We start from the raw sequence: 19686 nt of genomic DNA on the forward strand, positions 1-19686 counted from the left end.
ATTTATTTTTTATTGGTGTTCAATTTGCCAACATATAGAATAATACCCAGTGCTCATCCCATCAACGCTTCAATGGTTTGTAATATATTCACAGCTGTGTAACCATCACCCCCATCTAATTTCACAACCTCTCCATCACACCAAAAAGACATTCCCTACCTATTAGCATTAGTTGTATTTTCCCCCTCCCCTACCCTCTATCACTAATCTACTTTCTGCCTCCATTGATTTGCTTATTCTGGAGATTTCATGAAAAACGAGTCTTGGAGGATGTGGTCTCTTGTGGATGGCTTCTTTCAATTAACATAATGTTTTCAAGGTTTATCCATATGGGAGCGTGTAACAATATCTCATTCCAGTTCTTGGCTGAATAACAAATATTTCATTGTTTGGATATGCAATGTGTGGTATATATCTGTTCATCGAAAGATTCGTATTTGGGTTTGACCCATTTAGCTATAATACTGTTGCTGTGCAAGTGTTTGTATGAATGTGCAATTTTAGTTATGTAGAATAAATACCTAGCAGTGGAATTGCTCAGTCCTATGATAATTCTGTGATTGACTCTAGGAGGAAAACAATGATCATTTAAAAGTCTAAATCTGTTTATGTCACTCTCCAGTGCTTTCCAAAACACTGAGAATGAAACCAAGACTCTGCATGTGCTATCAACTTTTAGGATCCAGGGCCTACCTGCATCTCCAATTCCCTCTTTCACCACTCACCCATTTGCCAAATCCCAGACACACTGGCTTGCTCTACAAACCTCAAAAATTCCGAACTCCTTGCTTTGGGAAATGTGGATACCTGCTCTCAAAAGAATGAAGCTGGACCTTCTCTTCACCATGTAAACAATTAACAATAAATGCATTAGACCTAAGTGTAAGAAGGGAAATTATCAAACTGGCAGAAGACGTAGGGAAAATCTTCATGAGATTGTATTTGACAATGCCTTCTTGGATATGACACCAAAAGCACAGCAACAAAAGCAAATACACACATGGGATTTATTCAAACTTGGGCACATCAAAGGAAACGCTAAACAGGGTAAAAAGACCACCTGTGGGGTGGGGCAAAGTTTTGCAAATTATGTGTCTAATAAGAGGTTAATGTCCAGAATGTGTAAAGCACCACAGCTTAACAACAGCCACAAAAACCCAAGTACACATGACCAAAGGACTAGAACAGACTTTTCTCCTAAGAAGATACAAATGGCCAACAAGCATTTGAAAAGATGCCCATTCATCACTGATTGCTAGAGAAATGCAACACAAAACCACAATCAGATGTATTACCTTGTACCCATTAGGAAGACTGCTAACAGAGTAACAGGCAGCAAACCATAACCACAGGCATAGACCTCCTCCCTGAAAATCACCCTAAACTAAGGTGGTGCTTCAGACTGGCGACAGTCAGTCCCCATTGGGACTTGCGTCCTTATCAGGTCTAGGGTTTCTCCAGTACTCTGGGGCTCCCAAGGAGTGTTTCATTGAAAAATTTCAATGCCCTGCCCCAGGAAAGCAGTCTAGTATCCCCTAGTTTTATGTTGGGGGGAATACCTACATCTGCATAGTTAGTGATTGGGCCTAGTTTTTGTCCAGCAAAGCTTGTTCCCATGGAAGCCTACAGATCCTTGCTCTGCTCCAGATCTCTGGCAACTCTGAACTTGTGCACTGCATGCACAGGCACCATAGCCTCTCCAGCAGCCTGGGGAGGGAGCCCACTCATGGTCCAAGTCACTCTTCAGGCAGCACCTGCGTATTGGCAACAATCAGACACCACCTGGACTCCACCACTTGATGGAGTCCTAGGCATCTCTCTCCACTAGGACTTTAACTCTCTCTATTGGAGGACTCACCAGCCAGGCAATAGGCTAGCAGTATTGTATCCTCCAGCCCCCCTTCAAGGGGAAGGTGCACAGCTATGCACCCCACTGCTTGCAATTGGGCATAGGCCTTGTCCCCCAAGAGCCTGCTTCTGTGACTCAACCTCTCCACACCCTTGCCCTCTTCTAGATCCACGGCAACTGCTCCACAGAGTGTGTGTGCACAGTAACATCCTGTTAGGAAGCCTTGGGCAGCTGGAGCCCTCTAGCTCTGGGGAGCTAGGTCCATCCAGCATCACCTACATAGGCCTAAGACAGGAGAGAACCCATTCCCGAAATCACTCTGAGGCAGCAGGTATGGTGGGTGAAAGTTAGTCCCCATGTACACTTATTGTCTGTTCAAATCCCTGACTTCTACAGCATAGACCAATAAAAGAAGCAGAGCTAAGATAAAAGAAAAACATTTATTTGGGGAAGTCTGGTTTGTAATTCAAGGAAAACAAATTAGGGTAGCACCTCAAAATGTGTCCCCCACCAGGTAATGAACATTTAGTTTTCTTAGGACAAAGGGAATGCTTTATGTGTTGTTTACAAGAATTTTGATTGCTGTTGGCAGCAGAAAACTAACTGTGGCTGAATAATTGGTTGCTAGGGCTGTCACTAAGCAAAAGCTCTTACTGCAGCAAGTTGCAGATGTTGGACCAAGTCCTTGGAATATTTGCAGTCTAGCCCAGTTCAGCATTTATAGTTTTATTCCCTGAGAACATGGATAAGGCCCATTTCCTTAACGGTCTCCCATCTCCATGTTAAAACCCCTTGCATAGAGACTCCATTTTACTTCTCCTTTCACATTTCCTCTTTTGATCAAGCCTTGCTCTGAAAGCATTGCTGACCAACTATAGATTTGCTTAGGCCCATGTCATTGAGATGGACCAGTCCCAGAAAGTTATGTGCCACGTCAGAGGGCATTTTAAGTCTGATAGTCAATTCAAGATGTCACCGTCACTAGGGTTAGGCCATGTTTGAGCAACAAGGCAGCGGTCAGAAAATTCTGCTTAGGCACTTTCCTCTTCTGCAGCTTTGTTAAGCCATTTGGTTCAAATGAATCAACCTGTTGAGTGGTCATAATCTTGGTAGTTGTGGAGGTTCTGGATTCCACAACCACCAGTGTATTAAGTGGAACTTTTTTACCGAGCATATGAGCATATTAAGGGTAATTAGCAATATTAATGTTCTAAAAATCTCATGGACATTCTGCATAATGATCCAGATAACTAGTACATTGTTAAGAATATCAAATTAAGGGGGCACCTAAGTGGGCCAGTAGGTTTAATTTAAGCCTAGGCCTTCATCTCGGGTCATGATCCTGGGTTCTTGGAACTGGGCCTCTGGTTGGGCTCCCTGTTCAGGGGGAAGTCTGCTTCTCCCTCTTCCTGTGCCCCTTCGCCCCTCTGTGCCCTCTCCTTTGCTCACTTACTTTCTCTCAAATAAATAAAATCTTAAAGAAAAAAAGAATGTTGCATTAAGTATCTAAGGGGCTTAATAAATTTAATAATGCAATAGAGCAGATCTAAGGAAGTAAAAAAGAAAACTTACATCAGTTTATCAAGAATTGAGATTAGAAAAATAAGATGTGAGATTGAAGGGTACATTTATCTGTTATCATTCCTTGGTTGATCAAGGATATTTCATTCATTACTAAGAAAAGCATAGTTTGTACAGTCCTCAGAAAGTCTTTTTTCTGCAAATAACCTATTTTTTTGTAACTCACCAAGGTTAGTACAGTTCCATATTTTTAACAAAATGGAATCCAAAGTACAAAATGGATTCACTGCTGACAACTCTTTTTTCAAGGTATGTGGTTGAACTAGTATGGTTATGACTGGGAAAGGTTGAAACAAGGTATGGGAACAGTTGGTCCTAGCAACTTAACCTGATAGGTAACACATAAAGGCTGTGGGGCTAATCAGCAGCACCACTGGGACTAGAGCAATTGGTTGTAGGGAGGACCCAGGGATTTCCAACTTCACAAACAGATTTGAATTTCTGGTGACAGATGTAACACAGAGGTCTCCCCCTTTTGTAATCCACTGATAAATGCAGATAAGAGCATTATCTCTTTAAGAGAAAGAGGAAAAACAATAGTAACAACAAAGTAAGGAGCAGCAAGGAAAGAGCTCTACGCATCTGGTCCAGTCATCTTGGGAACATTGTCTCCTTCATCTGTTGTTGGCTGCAACTCCTGGAAATCTACTTTTGGGTCACCAGTTGGTGCGCAGATTCAGTTAGGGTTGGTGCTTTCTTTAGATGTGACATATGAATCCTATGGTCTATTCCTTGGAAGTTGGTAGCACAAGGATTAGTCAACAGCTTGATAGGTGTCTTTCCAATGGGATGGTAGAGATTTTTTCTGAAGATGCCTGTTCCAGTAAGTGAAGTCCCCAGGTGATATGGCGTAGTATTTAAGGTCTTTATCTACTGGAGACACACTGTGGAAAGATGGCTTTACCAAAGCATGGTTATTTTGTATAGAAGCCATTAGAAGCAGTAGGAGCCTTCATGGTGTCAGATATATCCCCTTTTATTAGCTGTGGATCAAAGAGGCAGGGGTGAGGGGCATTGGGCAGCCCATAGATACTTATTGGACTTATACAAATACATACATTGTTCTGAAAAATGAAAATATTTAATAAGCATTTCAGAATTCTGGAGGGATCAGGCAGGGAGAAAATGATAAATGTTTCAAACTTTGTTGTTATAAAGAAATACTTTAACCAAATTGATAGAGGTTATAGATAGCTTAGTGCAGAAAAGAATAAAGGTCCTCTCAGTCTGGAAAAGAAAACATTAAAGCAATTATTTTTCCATTCATGTTTTAGAAATTTTGAGTTATGTATTCATAACTAAGTTCAATGTTATGATTTTAAATTTAATAAAATCTGTGTTTTAGCATATTTATCTAAGTCTTTCTTATGAGTCACTTTGAAGATGAAGCACATAAAACTATAACTACCTGTAAAAGATTTGAAATAGCAAATATTAGAGATCTTATGAGAATTCATTATGATGGAATTAACAAATAAATTTGGTTATTTCTGTGGCACATAACACTTTAAGTTAATGATAAGGTTATGACTGATAACATTATGCCAGGACATTAGAATTTTAGGAATTTTGCATAAATTTCTAGAACACTTAGAACATATCCTTATAGAAATACATCATTAAGGCTTAGTATCACTTTTTATTTTTTTCCTTTAGCATCACTTTTTCTTACATTTAAATTTTTTGTTTAAATTCAATTACTTAACATATAACGTATTATTGGTTTCAGAGGTAGAGGTCAGTTATTCATCAGTCTTGTATAACAGCCAGTACTCATTACATCACGTTCCCTCCTAAATGTCCATCACCCATCCTTCTACTCCCCTTTAGAATACTTTTTGTTTGACTATGCTTCCCATATAATTTGACATATCAACCCTAATTAGTGTAAGATCTCCCTTTCTATAAGGAGAAGGAGCAAATCTTTTGAGAAGTTCCAGGAACTTGTTTATTTTTAGGTCAAAAGACTTATTTAGAATTTGATTTGGGGAAGTTTGTCAAAAATCAAAAGGTTTTAGATACTTGATCAAATAAGATTATAAATGATTATGAAATAATGGTTCATTATCTAGGTGACCAAGTGACAAGAAAAGATTTTGAAGGCAAATACAAAGGGTCACATAGTTGTAAGTGAAATTTAGGTCTCTTAATATCCAGAAGACTCCGTGTATTTGAGTAATCAAACGTGATGAAGACGATCACCTAAAGATAAATAAACATGATTTACAATTTCTTATTTAGAGCAGACCCATATAATCCAAGAATACTTGTCCTTTAACAGAAAGAAAACCAAATTTTTAATTATGCACCAGTGTGCTTTTGATATTAAAACTCTCTCTTCAGCTTATATAAATCCATTCCAGTCTCTGCTTGACTACTTAAATTCCCTTTTCAATATTCTTTTAACCTTACACTTTTTGGAAATTACAGTAAGAGTTTCATTTGTTTATCGATTCATCCTGACACTGCTTTGTTAGTCTGAGAATAAAAAAACAGGCAGGGTCAACAGGATCCTCAGAATATTATTAAAGAGCGTTGCTCTCAGTTGGATAGGCAAAATAAAGATTTGAAGAAATGGGACAATTCTGAATGAATGGCAAAGCTATAGGTGTATGGGAAGCCATCATCAGACTTCCCAGCCTTGCAGATAGTTACGAGTAGAAGTGTCTTAAATCAATTTGCTGCTTGGCTGCAAACAAGTCAACAAAGTATGAGCCTGTTACACCAGTGATTACGGTTCGGCCTTGAGGAGTTATCACTGTGTGTACAGAACAGAGAGGGTGGTTTGCTTATATTGGCCTTTTCAGCTGGCTGCACAGATTCTTGTAGGTCAATTTACTGTGATATAAGAGCAGTGGCTTTCAAGTATGTGGGATCATTCCACAGCAAGAAATATATATTTTATGGCCCAGCACACACATAGACATACGAATGTGATGTGGGTGTGTGTGTGTGTGCGTGCGCGCATGACCATAAGTAACTGAAATAAAATTGCAAATTTAATTTCTGGTAGATTGACTAAGTTACTTCCTCAATCAAGTCTTTTGTTAAAGACTGTTTTTTTTTTTTTTTTTATTTGCAGGCTGTAAATATCCTTTAACTGTTTTTGAAGTCATTTTGAGTTTTACGAGCTGCTGCATATCAACCAAAGAATGTATTCCATTGTCTCCAAGAGATCTGAAATCCTCTTTTTTAAGGGACCCCTTAAAGTGGACTCATCTAAGTTAAAGCTTTTCCAACATGGTCTTTGCCTACAGGCATGTGAATAAGTTGGTAGAGGTCAGAATAACCAGGTTTCTAAGTTTGAGCAATCAAGTTAAACTCTTTAGCAAAGCCTAGAGGGTCTTCAAAGGCACTGGGAAATTCCTTGATAATAGTTTGCAATTCAGCCTTAGTTTAAGGGTTACAAGGAACTAAGGGAGTTCCTACACCTCCTTCATTAGGTTTTACCTTCAAGGGTGCTTGAATTAATAGGGGATTTGGAAGAACTTCAAGGTTGTTGTTATAGTTTGAAAGTTCACCCAGGCTGGGGTGTAGGGGCAGAAAATAGGGAGAAGAGGGAAGAGGAAAAGAAATGGTAGCAGTGGTGACAACGGTCAGTGCAGGAGCTCCAGAAAGCTTTCTACTTTGCAGAGTCTCTGGGAAAGGTCAGAGTTGGCTTTAGGGAGCCTATGGTTATTTTCTTGTTAGGAAGCTGTAACCCAACCCATGTGAGATGTTAACTGAACCATTGGTGAGTTACAGAGCCTGCACCATGTGAGCTGTGCACTTAGAAAACTTTCATTTGCAGCGAAGAGAGATTACAGGGAATGGCTTCCAAAGCCCTGACTTCCCCAGCAAGGGTGGATGGTTTCCTCTCCTATAGGGTGGGATGAATTTTTGGATAGGAATGGAGAGGAAGGCAAAAGGTCCCACAAGCGCCATGACTCTACACACATTGTATGTTTTGTGAATGAGGCTTGTGCTCCTCTTTGGGCTGAGACTTTAGTATTATAATGAGGTAAAGGCAGCTGTTGGTCATTCTAGAAGTCACTTCATATTCTATCTGCAGAGGCCTGAGTCAGGGATTAAGCTCAAACTGGTCTGGGTGGTCTTCGCTGACTGGAGGTCTTATCAGGGCAGTCACTAACCCTTGAGGGGTCCGTTTCACTTCCCATTTGCCTGAATTCAGAGATAAGCTGGAAAGAAGAGCTTAAGGGAAAATGTGGGACAAAGGTCTGTGAGGACCAGCAGGTAGGCAGTAAAGGTCAGGTCTTGGAGTCTAACTGGTAACAAAGTGAGTTACAATTCACTTGATTGCTTGGAGGCCTGAAAATATGCTTCCCATTCATTTTGATTGGTGTTATATCCCTTTTCTTATTATGCATGCAAAGAAATAACTGTTAGAATTTCAAAGATTTATTTATTTATTCATGATAGACAGAGAGAGAGAGAGGCAGAGACACAGGCAGAGGGAGAAGCAGGCTCCATGCCGGTAGCCCGACGCGGGACTTGATCCCGGGACTCCAGGATCGCCCCCCAGGTCAAAGGCAGGCGCCAAACCGCCGAGCCACCCGGGGATCCCCAACTTTTAGAATTTCAAAGGATCCCCAAAGTTGCCATTGCAATTTTAATCACTTAATAATATAGGTCCATCATATAGTCCAAAGCTTACAGGAAGAAGATCCATCATACCTACACATAAAAACACCTGGAGTCCCAGATGGGGACTGCTCTCTAGGTAGCATTTTTGACATTGGAAGTTCCAGAGCATCCTCAGGGAATAGTCCAGATGTAAGTGTTAATCCCCTATAGAAACTATGGGTTAGAAAAGTGTCAGTGTTCTGTGAGAAGCCATACAGGGAAGAGTCTGGCCAGGGAAGGGTTTCTCCCCTGTGGGCACTCGTCTGGAACAGAATGCAGACAGAGAAGTGTTACTGCTCTATAAAAGCTGGCACCAAAAAGACACCCAAAGAAAGGCTAGAATGTCAACCAAGGAGGAAGGCTCAGAGCCTATAGGACTCTCCAGGGAACCCGCAGCCCCACAGAGTGCTCATGTAGGTGCCATGCTTGAATCCAACAGTGTGTAGAAGTTGAAGCATAATGTAGCTTGGATGCCGGTTCTGCTGCCATGAGAAATGTCCACCTAAAAAAGAGGCAAAGCTAGAGTAAAACAAAAGCATTTATTTGGGGTTTCAGAACTGTAATTCTGAGGACAGATATGGACAGCAACCCAAATTGTAGCCTCCCTCAGAGAACAAAAGTCAAGGGCTTTTAAAGACAAAATGTTTGCATGTGTTTTTTGCAAAGAATTTTGATGGTAGCAGAAACCTAAATTTGGCTGAGTATAATTGGTTCCTTCCTGAGTATAATTGGCTATCCCTAAGAAAGCCCTTACTGTACCAAGTTGCAAGTGTTTGTGCTGGGTCCTTGGAACATTTGCAGCCTGGCACAGTTCAAAGTTCATTGTTTCCTCCAATAAGGACAAACATGGGGCCCTTATGAAATGGGCCCTAGTTTACATGTTAGAACCACTTGACATACAAGCAACACCATTTTCCTTTGCCTTTGTCAGCAGCAATGAAGGCTCATAGGAGTCTCATCCTGGAAGATACCCCACCCATCTTGCCCAATCCAGCTGTGGCAAGGCAGTGCAGAGTGCCTTTGGGGGAATATAAGCCTTGGTACCTTGTTGTGTGTACCTTGGTGTTTGGAATTAGGCAGTAGCCCTTTTCTGGGGCCAAGCCTCTTGGGATGCAGGCCTAATCCAGGTCCCAGATGCCCCAGAACCCACAGGTGCTGCCCCTGTGCAGTCCAAATCATGAAAATCAGATATGGGCTGCCAGGGCCATCCAGGAATATGGAGCTCAGGCTGATCCCCAAATACCTGCTAGCCTCAAGGGTGACTAGCAATACTCCCAGAAAAACTCATTGAGCTTCCTGCTTAAACTGGAACTTCTGGGAGGTCTGTTGCTAGGAAACACAGTGACCCAAAAAAGTAGTCAGTCAGGTGGGGGGATGTAAGTCAACAGTTGAAGCCAGAACATCAGGAAGTGTTTGGGGTTGGTTCTTTCCAACATGAAGCCATTCAGGTAGTGGGGTCCTCTCTGAAGCCCATGGGCCAAGATACCCTCTGGTATCCCAAGGCCAGCTGCAAAGAGCACAGTGCCGCTCATGCACAAGCACTGCAAGTAAGGTGAGTCAGACATCTGCAACGAAGTGGTGTCGGGAAAGGCGAGGTCCCAGTAGCAGGCTAGTGGCAGAAACCGGCACCTGTCTTATTCCAAGCCCTAACCTCCACAAATGCCCCATGTCCCAGAGCACCTGGCTGGCTCAGTCAGTAGAGCATGTGACTCATGATCTCGGGGTCATGAATTTGGACCCCACATTGGGTGTAGAGATTACTTAAAAAGAAAATCTTTAAAAAGTATGCACATAATCCCTGAATCGAGAACTAGGGACTCCGGAAATTTTGTAGAGGTGGACAGAGGTGAGGGGGGCTCAGGATGGTCATGCACTCTTCCATGAAGAGCCATCTGGGAGCCTTGATTGTTGGAGAATCCCAGGGCCCCCTCAGGAAGGCAGTCCAAATGGAGACTGACTGTGGCCAGTTTAACTGTTGCCTCCAAAGATTTTTACTGGTGTGGATGCCCTCCGTCCTGAGGCCATTCAGATAGTAAGGGTCCTCTCAGAACTACAGATGCCTGCAGCGTTTCCTGTAGACCAAGGCTGGATGAACAGGTATGCCATGCACCTGCCCAGGCTCCCCAGGTCTGACAAGTCAGGCACATGGAAGGAGGCAGCTGTGAGCAGAGGCTGTGTCACAAGAGCAGGCTATGAGGGGTCCCTGGCCTCTGCCTCATTCCAAGCCCTATACTCCATACCCCCTGAGGGCAGAGTTGAAGAATCTGGACTCCAATGCCAGGGCAGGCTGAGGAATGGTCAGGTTACCCTCCAATAAGACACATCCAGACACATCTGGAAGCCTTGGCAGGTAGATAAGCCTGGGACCCCTTGTCAGACAGTGCAAACGGAGACTGACTGTCACATGTAAAATCCTTAGGCTCAGAAAGATTTCCCAGGGAGGATTTCCTCCAACCTGGTGGACAATGTCTTCCTGGAACCTCACAAGCCTGCACTGCTTCCGGCGAGGCTGATCAAGTGCTGCATGCATCTGCACAGGCCCTCTAGTTTGTTGAGCCGTGGGCCTGGAAAAAAGCAGCTGAAGCAGCTGTAGGGAGAAGCTGGCTCACAGGAAGGGGCTATTTTATTTTTTTAAAGATTTCACTTATTTATTTGACTGAAAGAGAAAGAGCACAAGCAGGGGGAGCAGCAGAGGGAGAGGGAGAATGCGGCTCTCCACTGAGCAGGGAGCCCAACTCAGGGCTTGATCCCAGGACCCAGGTATCATGACCTGAGCCGAAGGCAGAAACTTCACTGACTGAGCCATCTAGGGGCCCCAGGAACAGGCTATTTCATTAAGGTCCCTGGCATCTGCCTCATTCCAAGCCAGATACCACATTCTCCAGAAGGCAGAGCTTGCCAGGGACAGGTGGGGTGGTACTGACACTGCAGGGCCCTCCTGCCTGAACTACCCTCCACCTCGAGACACCTGGGGGGAGTGATGCTCCAGAAGCCCAGGATCAGGACAGGCAGCCTGTCCCAAAGTGCAATGACGGCTCCTAGTTTAAAGATGCCACCTCCCATGATTTCCAGGTGTGGGATAACTCCACCCAGTGGCCCATGCAGGGGCTTTGGCATCAGGAGAAGCTGTACAGGTGTAAAGGACCCCGACTGGTCTATACTGGATGCAGGCCGTGTCCTGAATATGTACAAGGAACTCAAGCAGGGACACCAGACCCACGGAACAGGGCAACTGTGTGCAGAGCCAGGCCACGCGAGCGGGCTGTGGGAGGCACCAAGCAGATGACTAGTTCCAAGCCCTAACCTGCACAAACGCACCTCTTCCCTCTGAAGGTAAAGCTGCGGACACCTGACCCGCTGGCTGGCTACTGGGCTAGCAGTCTCCAAGGGCACCTGTGACAACAGATCACAGGGAAGCCTGAGAACGCAGTAGGCCACCAATCCGAAAGGGGACTGACTGACTAGGTCAAAGAGCCACTTCAGAAAGATTCTTGAGGGGTGGGCTAGCTCCAGGCTGGAGGCTTTGCAGGAGTTTCTAGACAGACCTGATGTCCACAGCTGCCATCGGTGAGCTAAGTGCTCACGACCCTCCTGCCTGCCACGCCTAGCAGGGGAGCCACGGGACTGCAAGAGGCCAAGGTTGGGGGGACCTGGTCAGCGCTGCCAGCTGTGGAGTGCGGGTCATCTGACTACTTCCCGGCCTAGCATCCGCTGATGTGCAAGGGAGCCCGAGGGCATGAGCTGCTTAGGCCAGGAGGGATGCGCGGGGTCCCCTCCGAGGAGACTCACCTGAGAGCCTGGAGTGCTGGAGAAGCCCGGGACACCATCAGGCAGCTGGCCCAAAGGGGGACTGACTGGGGCCAGTCATAATGTTTGGCCGCTCAAAAACCTGTCTTGCCAGGGTGGGCTCCTCCTGGCTGAGGCTACTCAGGGTTTAGGGCCTTTCCAGAGGTTGCGCCCCCTGCTGGCCGACCTGGAGACCCAGGGACCTGGCCTAGGGGGGCTGGATACCGGGAGAGCCGGGTCACCGGAGCAGGCTCTGTGGGGTCCCTGGCACCTGGTTCTTTCGGAGCCTTAACCCCTCCCTGCCAATGGTCCTATGCCTCATTAGGCAGAGTTGGGGGGACGTGGGCTGCCTGGTCCGGCTGGGGCCGAACCGAGTGTTGGCGCTGCCCTCCTGGGAGGATCGCAGGGAGGTAGGCCGAGACCTGGCCAGGTGGTCAGTCCCGATGGACGGCGGTCGCCGGTTTCCCGCTGTCGCCGCCGAACAACCCTCGGAGCAGGGTCAGCAGGTGGTAGAGCTCCCCAGGCCTGGAGGGCCGCGGCGGTGCACCCGCGCGGGGGGCGGCCCTTCTTGCTCGTGCACGAGCCGCGCAATGCAGAGGAGCCAGGGACCGGGGAGGCCGCTGGGGAGGCCAGGTCAGCCGCTGGCGGTCCGGACTGCGAGGCCCGTGCCGCGTTCCCAGCCCCAAGCTACCCGAGCCGGCTCGCTCCCCGGAGCGTAGTGCTGGAGGGCACCTGGGCCCCCGTCTGGCCTCCGCGGGTAGGGTTCACCGACACACCCCGGGGGACCTGCTTCCTGCTAAGCACCGGGCCCCAGCAGGCTGCGGGGCCAAAGGGGGAATGATGCAGCCCATTCAGAACGGCCAGGCGGGGAAAGTGTTTTCAGGGTTGGGGGTGGCCACCTCCCCCAAGAACTCCACAGGCCTGGAGGGCCAGGCTCCCCTCAGCAGGCTGCCTGGGGGTATGGAGCTCCAGCCAGCCCCACAGGTTCAGGGAGCCAGGGACCCGCAACAGGCCCGGTGTCTGGAGAGGCCCCTGGGGCCAGGGCAGGCTCTGGGGGCTGGGAGGCGTGTGCCTCGTGGCAAGGTCCAACCTCCCCAAATGCTAGGTCACCCGCAGCCAGAACCTGAGGAGCCTGGACACCCTGGCAAGGGCAAGGCCTGAGTGGGAAGGTGGGGCTACCCTCCAGGATGACACTCCTGGGAGCCCTGAGTGTGGCGGAGGCACCAGCAGTGACTGGCCCAGTGGGCACTGCCAGTCCCCAGGATCCAAAGGAACTTCAGGGAACATTTTTGCATTGTGGGCTCTCCACAGCTTGAGGCCATTCCAATGACGGGGGACCTGCCCGAGGTTGCTGGAACAGGGGTGCTCCCTGTTTTGGGAAGCAAATTAGTGCTCAGAGAATCAGCCTCTCTTTGCCGGCAATTATTTTAACTCTATTTCACAAGCCATTTGCATGCAGGATATGGTCTTTCAATGAGGCGATAAACAAATAACATACTCCAAACTATTGTTGGAGTCGCAGGCAAAGGGAAATGGAAGAATCAAATCCACATTAAGTTAATGTGTATCATTATGTGAGTTCACACCGGGGAGACTTGGTTTAGGCAACTGAGCGCTCCTGTCCAGCTTCAAGGCACGTCGCTATGGGACGTGGGAGGTGGTGGTGGTGGGCAGGTTGATCTGTTTCATGAGGTGGCTGCTCAGCATTCACCACTACCAGGGAACGAGTCCCGTTTAGCAGAGCTAAGGATGAGAGCTGATAGCCCCAAGGACTTCAGACAGCTATTTTAGAAAAGCAAAATGTACCCTTGCCCAGACTGAACACTCTTGGAGGATCCTCCCAAACTTTCAATATTTATAGTTTAAATGTGCCCCAGCAACAGTTGCTTCTACGCGTTTTCATTGGTTAGCTCCCAACAAGGCTTCTCTGCAGCTGCACTACTGTGTTCTTGTGCGTTAGAACAGTTAAGATGATGACATCCTGATACAACTTTCTTTTTATATCCCAACAACTTTACTTTTTAAAAAACAACTTGTTTTGTCTTTGTCTTAAATAAGTGGATTTGAAATCACCAGTTTGATACACAACCATTCACTCCATGATTTCACTTACATCCTAATGAATATTAAGAACTTAATTCCCTGTACAAATCGAAGTACACAAAAGTATCAATCTATCCTGTGATTCTACATCCCTTGCAGTCTTAATCACGAACACTGTCATATTTTGGGAGAATTATTCTGTTGATGCACATTCTTTTATACCATAATTTATTTTTTTCTTTTATACCATAATTTAAATGCCAGTTTGTTTAAGCAACTGTATTCCTAATATTATCAATTTATAAGCATCACAAAGAACTCTTAACAAAGTACCATATCCAGTCACCAAATGACCAAAAGTTAACCTTCTTAAATTACTCAGCTTAACTTACGTTTCCAAGGAAAGATCACTATCATAAAGAACCTGGGTACAAGCCTGCATAGCACTGTCAAGCACCTGGTAAATCTGGTGTAACTGCAGAATTCACAGCTGTCATCAATTCTTGTGGAGATTGAAGTGAGGGTTTCCACTGCTTCATCAGGTTCCCTATGTATCTGGTTTCTCCATTAATTGAAGGTCTCCCACCAAGTGGTTGGTGCTGACGGTAACAGTGTGGGTGGGGTGGTGAGGCTGGGCTTAGTGATGGCCAGTGAGTCCTGAGTTGCAAGAAGTTGACCAGGATGGTGATCCATAAAGGAGGCAGAGGATGTCACAGACATTGGAGTTGTATCTGAATCAGAAGATGGCATTTTAATTCAAAATGGTGGCACGATTGCTATTGCTGGAGCTGTTGGAAGAGTATCCATGGCTGCAATGAGTATGGTATCCAGGAGTGAGCTATAGTCAAAATGTTATGGCCAGCAGGCACCCTGCTACACTGACCCACTTAGGGATATTGGTAATGTGGAAGATGCACAGCAGATCTATGCCTGTAAAATAAAGATAGTACCCCATAAATTTTAAATTCTTTCTTGTTGTTATTCCCACTCAGGGAAATCTATAGTTATGATGGGCATTATGTCAGTATCACCCCATGCATAATTTTCCTGCATCATGCTAGGCTAAATATTAGTCATCTGGTGTTGATAAAATAAAATATGATGTTCTTCATGCCTGAAATTTTTATAGTGGCATCATAGCTTCTTCAATCTGACAGGCCCAAGACTGTCTATTGTTGCTACAGGTTTTTGAATAATAGCGGGTGATCAATTATGAACTCTAAGCTTATAAACCCCATATCTCATGTCCATCCAGAATTAGATTTAAAAACCACCCAGCTGATTTTATGACTTGGTTGCCTCATACACACAACATTTAAAAAGTTCTAAACCTAAAATTTTGGTCCTTTTCTTCCTTACCTTGGCCATGCACCAGACTTCCCATGTAAACGGATTGTACTTCCCTTCACCTAGTGACCCTGTTCTAACCTCTAGGAGATTTTCCTTATTTTGTGTCTCCCTTTCAACCTTCCCCCTCACTCACCTATTCCTCCTCCCAAGCCTCTGTCTGTTTTTTGTCATTTGGTCCTCTTCAGACAGTGTTTGCAAAGCCTAGGTTTTAGTTTTGATGACTTCCAATGTCTGTTTCTTTTCATTGATCACATATCTGGTGTTAGGTATTAAAATCTCTGCCTAGCTCTAGATCCCCAATTTTTCCTCTTGGAATTCTCCCCCCATCCTACTACAGTATGTTCTACTTTCATTTTCCATTGAAGTATGCGATCCATTTCGAGTTCATTTTTGTATGATGTATGAGTGTTTAGGTAAAGGATTTTTGTTTCTTTGTCTGTCAGTGTGTCTGCGGCCTGCTTCCCTGCCTGCTTGTATGTTTTGCCTGTGGATGTCTGAGTACTGTCCTCCAATGTGATGGAGAGGCAGGCCATCTTTCCTCCCATGAATGGATTTTGCACATTTGCCAAAATTTGGTTGGACTTGGGCAATCTGTTTGGGTATTGATTACACTGATCAACATATCTCTCTGTCTGCCAATATCATATGATCTCTAGCACTTCTATAAATAAGCATTAAACCAGGAGTGACTTGATTCCCATTTATTTTTGAAATTGCTATAGTGATTCTAGTTCCTTTGCCTGTCCACCTCGTTAAAGACAAATACATGTACTTGAAAAATAATTTTTAACACCAAAGGAAGTTCCACATCTTTTTTTTCTCTCTTAATTTTATGGAACAGTTCTTCATTGACATTTACCTCTTCTCTCTCTCTCTCTCTCTCTCTCTCACACACACACACACACACACACACACACACAGAGTCATACTGTTGCACTGTACAGTGTCCTGAAACTGGATTTATTTAGTGAATGACTCTTAGCCCCCTCCCCCTCCATTTTTGGGGATAGTTTTTATTAAGGTAAGTAATGCCTAAATCGGTATTGGTATCGCCACATGTGCATTTGTACCAATGTTCTACATACCTGATTGTTGTCTTTGGACTTCATTGCGGCATATGCGGAGACGGATTTTGTCTAAGCTCTCGTGTGGTCAAGTGTAATGATTACCTCCTCCCTCCCTCCTGAGCTTTGTGTGCATGACTCAGAAGGACATCCTCTGCTTGAAATGATAGGATAAAAACAATTCATCCATTGCTGTTCTATGAGTAAATCCATGATTTTGGTTTTACAGTCTCTGCCCAGGGCCTGCTGATGTATTCGGGGAATTTTCTGCGCATGTCTGCAACGCTCAGCCTGGGAATTGTGTAGAGTCTGCCCCCAGCCCAGCAGCTGCCCAGACTTTCCAGGTCTCTCTTGGGCTGCTGGGGTCCTGCTGTGCCAGCCGGGAGCTCCCAGGGCAGACGCCCTGAAGCCGCACCAGATGCCCTCCACCTGCCCTAGGCTGAGAGCAGAGCTCCAAAGTGGGCCAGGGCAATATCGGGAGTCTGGGCTGCAGGCTGGGCGCCCTCACCCGCAGGTGAGCTCCATCTGTCCTCCTCCAGTTCCCGATGGGTGTCAGGCGCCACCTGGCGCCGGCTTTTATAGGATTTCCTCCTCTAGAGCGTCCGCGACGTGGGTGAGGGATGGGAGGAGGCGGTGCCCAAGGTGGAGCTACTGGAGGCGGGCGACCCTAGGGTGACGGTTCCGCTCGTCACCTGCTTACCCGAGATCGGATGTCCGGGTTATGAGGAGGCGGGGTCGCGACCGTGCACCACGCCCCTAAGGGTGATGCGGGGCCGCCGGGAGGGGGGACCAGCGTCCGCTGTGCCGGGTCCACCACGCGGACCTAAGGGTGCCTGGCGCCTCGGGGGGGGGGGGGGAAGAGCCCCCAGTCCCAGCCACGGTTCCTGGCCGGTGGAAGCGCCTCTGCGGAATCCACTCGGAGATGACCAGCAAATGGGTGAGACAGGAAGGGCGAACCCAAATGAATGAGATCATATAATGTTTGTCCTTTTCTGATTGACTTGTTTCACTCAACATAATACCCTCCAGGTCCCTCCACGTCGAAGCAAACATTATATGGTCTCATTCATTTGGGGAATATAAAAATTAGTGAAAGGGAATAAAGGGAAAGGAGAGAAAAGGAGTGAAAATATCAGTGAGGGAGACAGAACATGAGAGACTCCTAACTCTGGGAAACGAACAAGGGGTAGTGGAAGGGAGGTGGGGGGGGGGCAGTTGGGGTGACTGGGTGACGGGCACTGAGGGGGGCACTTGGTGGGATGAGCACTGGGTGTTATGCTATATGTTGGCAAATTGAACTCCAATAAAAAAATTTTTTTTTAAAAAGAGAAAAACATTTCTGCCAAATGAATGAATGAATGAATGGAAGGGCGAACCCCGCCCGCCCCACCTCCCCGAGTCCCGGGCCTGTTGGCACGATGCCAAGTCTGACTCTGCCCTTGCTTGCTTGAGCCGCCTGCCTGGGCCTCTATGCTGGCTCTTATGCATCCAGGCCATCCAGGCCACTGTCACCTCCAGTCTCCAGTACCTCAGGACCGGGGGCAGGCAGGGGGAGGTGACATGGGTCCTCTACCCTGTGCGCTTCATGCCCCTGGCACTGCGTCGCGGTCACAACAATCCCACCCTGCAGGGCTCCCTGACATGTGACAGGTGTCCTCTCTCAGGGTTGTCCTACTGCTCTATCTGGGCAAGGGGTGCCTGTGAGACTGAAGCAGGCCCCTCTGGTTGCTGTCCTCATTGGCCTCCCGGCTCAGGGACTCTCGTGTATGCACTGACAGACGTGGTGACCTTGCTCTCCTGGGCTGGGCCTGAGCTCCATCAGGCAGGGATGGACATTTATGGTGAATGAGACCATGGGACCGCTCTTCTTGCTCTGTCCTGGGCCCCTCACCTCTCCTCCCTGCCCACTGGCCTGACCATGCCCTCCTTCTCTCTGCTTCAATGGTGTCAGCAGGATTGGAGTCCCCTGACACAGTGACACTCTCATCTGCCTTTTGTCTTGTGTGTAGTGCTACCCATGGCAGGAGGGCTGTTCCCCCACCACACTGCTCATAGCCAGGTGTGTGAGGAAGTTGTGCCTGGCCCTCCATGGTGTCCTCTAGAGCACTCTAGGTTGTCCCTCAGGGGCCTGAGGCTAAGTGATGGCATCATTTCCCATTCCCAGTGACCCTTCTTGGGCCACCACTGTTGGTGGCATATCCAAAGAGTGGATGATAGAATTGGTAGGGATGCATGCCCACCCCCTTTTGAGGGTGGGGTCTCATCATCCCACAGCAAAACAGGGGGGCAGACTTGGGGTACATGCTATGTGTTGCCTTAGCCAAGTTGTGCACGGTGTGTGAACTATCATGGCAGACCCGGCCCGGTGATGTGGAGCCTGGCCACCCGAGGGCTACTGTTTTGTAAATAGATTATGTGAGCCTGGTTCTCTCGTGTGTGCTAGAAGCACAAGCCCTTCCAGGCAACACAAGCAAAGATTTTGATGCACACGCTGAAGCAAATGGGCAGGTCTGGGCATCACAGGCCTTGAATCCCCAGCCATGAATGCTCAGGATGCCCTAATGCTTGCCCATGCTGTAGGACACCCCCAAGCACTGGTATATTTGAAGGCATTTTTACAAGCCCAATGGGTGGGGGTGATGTGCCCTTGGTGAGAAGGCCTTCTTTAGCAATCCCAGAGGGTGCCTTGGGGCACCAGAACCTCTGGCTGTTGCTCCTCCTTCCCAGGTAGTGGCCAGTGATGTGACTACCCTTGAGTGTGGGCAGAGCCCCGCTCCATGTGAGGGGTATTCCAGCCCTGTAATGGGGCCAAGTATCCCGCTTTGCCTACTGTGGACCCTCCACCCCAGTCTGAGTCAGGGGAGGGTCCTGCCAGGCCAGCAGGGGCTGGCTGGCATTAGGTGTGGGGCCCCTGCATGGGAGTGTGTGCAAGGGTTGCCTGCGTCACATGCCAAGGGCAGGGGGCAGAGGGCTGTCCCAATGTGCCCTGTCCCACTCACACCTTGAGCAGCTCTCCACTCACTCCTGTCCCCAGGTGCAGCTGGCAGTGCCATGGGCACAGGTCAGGTCACCTTGATTGCGAGAATTTCCCCTGGATGTTAGCTCCAGAACAGACTAGACAAAAAGAGGTTCAGACAGCCTTCATTGGGGGTCACATGGCGGGTGGGGGGTGCTCTATGGATAGATGTTTTTATGATTTGTCTGGCATAACAGACCACCCAGACCTGCAGGTATACAGGCAGGCTGAGGAATACTGTTTGTGAGACTCGTGCTGTGTGAATAACCTTGGGAGCCTGGTTCTTTGAAATATAATATCTGGCCTCCAGGTCAGAACTAGCCTTTCTGTTCTGCATGCCAAGAGCTACAAATCTCATCCCACATCCCTTTCTT

At 47.1% G+C, this 19686-nt stretch overlaps 1 long non-coding RNA gene across 2 annotated transcripts; it reads right to left on the reverse strand.

Annotated features, from left to right (window-relative positions):
- Positions 1 to 7888: 7888 nt before the first annotated feature.
- Positions 7889 to 17021, reverse strand: LOC119872672. Of its 2 annotated transcripts, none has more exons than XR_005361646.1 (3): positions 16318 to 17021; positions 14275 to 14812; positions 7889 to 8555 (listed from the first exon to the last, which is right to left on the reverse strand). It is a non-coding gene; the product is annotated as an uncharacterized LOC119872672 (long non-coding RNA). The 2 variants fall into 2 exon arrangements; XR_005361647.1 differs by having other exon boundaries at positions 14340 to 14812; positions 16318 to 17020.
- Positions 17022 to 19686: the final 2665 nt, after the last annotated feature.

Source organism: Canis lupus, chromosome 7 (assembly GCF_011100685.1).
Source record: "Canis lupus familiaris isolate Mischka breed German Shepherd chromosome 7, alternate assembly UU_Cfam_GSD_1.0, whole genome shotgun sequence".
Taxonomy (NCBI): Eukaryota; Metazoa; Chordata; class Mammalia; order Carnivora; family Canidae; genus Canis; species Canis lupus.